This window comes from Palaemon carinicauda, chromosome 34 (genome assembly GCF_036898095.1).
Source record: "Palaemon carinicauda isolate YSFRI2023 chromosome 34, ASM3689809v2, whole genome shotgun sequence".
Classification (NCBI taxonomy): domain Eukaryota; kingdom Metazoa; phylum Arthropoda; class Malacostraca; order Decapoda; family Palaemonidae; genus Palaemon; species Palaemon carinicauda.
Window position 1 is genome coordinate 21,676,208 of NC_090758.1, and position 2,500 is coordinate 21,678,707.

The 2,500-nt window shown below is 40.0% G+C and overlaps 1 pseudogene; it reads left to right on the plus strand.

The window, feature by feature from the left end:
• The window catches only part of LOC137626750 (neuropeptide CCHamide-1 receptor-like), an 80,425-nt pseudogene that overhangs the window by 53,929 nt on the left and 23,996 nt on the right, over positions 1–2,500 (plus strand).

Below are 2,500 nucleotides of genomic sequence, written 5' to 3' on the forward strand. Positions count from 1 at the left end.
AAACGAAGTGAGCGATTGGTTTCCGGTGAGAGTAGGTCTGAGACAGTGATGTGTGATGTCGCCGTGGTTATTCAACTTGTATGTTGATGGAGTGGGGAGAGAGGTGAATGCTCAAGTGCTATGATGAGGATTGAAGCTGGTAGACAAGAATGACCATGAATGAGAGGTAAATCAGTTGCTGTTTGCGGATGATACTGTACTGGATGCAGACACGGAAGAGAAGCTTGGCCGATTAGTGAAAGAATTTGGAATGGTGTGTGAGAGAAGGAAATTGAGAGTTCATGTGGGTAAGAGTAATGTTATGAGATGTACGAGAAGGGAGGGTGGTGTGAGGTTGAATTTCATGTTGAATGAAGAGTTACTTGAGGAGTTGGATCAGTTTAAGTTCTTGGGGTCTGTTGTTGCAGCAAATGGTGGAGTGGAAGCAGATGTATGTCAGAAAGTTAATGAAGGATGCAAAGTGTTGGGGGAAGTTGAGGGAGTAGTAAGAAATAGAGGATTGGGCATGAATGTAAAGAGAGCTCTGTATGAGAAAGTGATTGTACCAACTGTGATGTATGGATCGGAGTTTTGGGGAATGAAAGTGACGGAGAGACAGAAATTGAATGTGTTTGAGATGCAGTGTCTAAGGAGTATGGCTGGTGTATCTCGAGTAGATAGGGTTAGGAACGAAGTAGTGAGGGTGAGGACAGATGTAAGAAATGAGTTAGTAGCTAGAGTTGATATGAATGTGTTGAAGTGGTTTGGTCATGTTGAGAGAATAGAAAAAGGCAGTCTGCAAAAAAAGGTGATGAATGCAAGAGTTGATGGGAGAAGTATAAGAGGAAGGCCAAGGTTTGGGTGGATGGAGGGAGTGAAGAAAGCTCTGGGTGATAGGAAGATAGATGTGAGAAAGGCAAAAGAGTGTGCTAGAAATAGGAATGAATGGTGATAGATTGTGACGCATTTCCGGTAGGCTCTCCTACTTCCTCCGGTGCCTTGGGTGACCGCGGAGCTAGCAGCAGTATGGGATTGAGCTTTATAAAGCTTTATCTGTGTTGGATAACGGGAAAGGGGGCGTTGAGGCACCCTAGCAGTACCAGCCGAGCTCGGTGGAGTCCCTTGTCAGGCTTGGAGTGTCGTAGGGAGAAGAGATCGACTTTTTTGTTTCATTTGTTTGATGTCAGCTAGCCCCTAAAATTGGAAAAAGAGAGAGAGAGAGAGAGAGAGAGAGAGAGAGAGAGAGAGAGAGAGAGAGAGAGAGAGAGAGAGATAGTCTTTCTGTTTGTATAATGTATATGAATATATACACACTTTGAAAATCCTAAAATGGATGGATGAGGAAATAGTTAAAAATTACAATAAATTCCTCCCCTTTCTTCATCATCAAATACCTGAAAAATACTGAATATAACGTTCTAAAAATGTTTTTAAATTGTGGCATAATTAACTCTAAGTGGAATTACCTATCACAACATAATCCCCTCAGTTCTTAACCCCTTCCACTCCATGGGCTACATGTAGTAGCCCAAGAAAAATAAGTCGTCTTAGTACTTGGGCTACCTCTGGTAGCCTACCGAAAAGATCTTAATCATTCATAAACTGTTTCTATAAATTAAAGTTATTCGATGTTTAAATCGTTGCTTCATTTTCTGTGGTTCTCTAATATTAATATTCCTTGTTTTTTTAGTTAATATTCTCCCCCCTTTTCCCCCAAGACAAGTTAAATTAATTAATGGATGCAGACACTCAAGATATCCATTTCTCGGTGCATTAGGCTTCGTTCAGCACCAGGTACCGATTGTGATCGACTTCCGTCTCACCAGCTACTTTCCAAATTCTTCACTTTATCAAACACTTATCCTCTATCATGGCTTCATCGAAAAAGTTTTTCCGAACTACGTTGGGAATATCAGAATGTCTTGAAATGTCTCTTTTGGAAGATGATTTTGCAGGCATCGAGGACAATGAAGAAAATTGCGATGTTAGTTATAACGTGGTTCTCATGGACTTTTAGAAGAAAATGCTTCATCCGATTCCGATTCTGACCACGTTGGCAGTGACTTTGACGAGAGGCTCTTCTACCCTCCACGAGAATTGCTAGAAGAGAATGATGAAGGTACTGACGGTGACGATGAAAATGAATGGGAAGGATATTATGAATAAATAAATAAACTAAAAGAATATTTTCATACGGGGAAACAGTTATTTCCTCCTAGAGCTTGGATGCATACCTATCTAGATTTTTTCATTTTTTTTTTCATGGAGTTATTTCAATTGATTGCCTATGATACGAATAATTATGCGAGGCAAAAGATCAACTTATAACGCCCTCTTAAGCAATATTCTGTTGGGCAAGACTGGAAAACTGTAACAGCAAAAGAAGTAATGGCGTTTCATGTTTTGCTCATTCAAATTGGGTTGCCTCAGAAGATCTCTATCAATGAAGTATTTAGTGCAAGAAAAGTTGATTCCAGTGAATTCACAAAATTCGTGATTAGCAGAAAATGGTATATATATA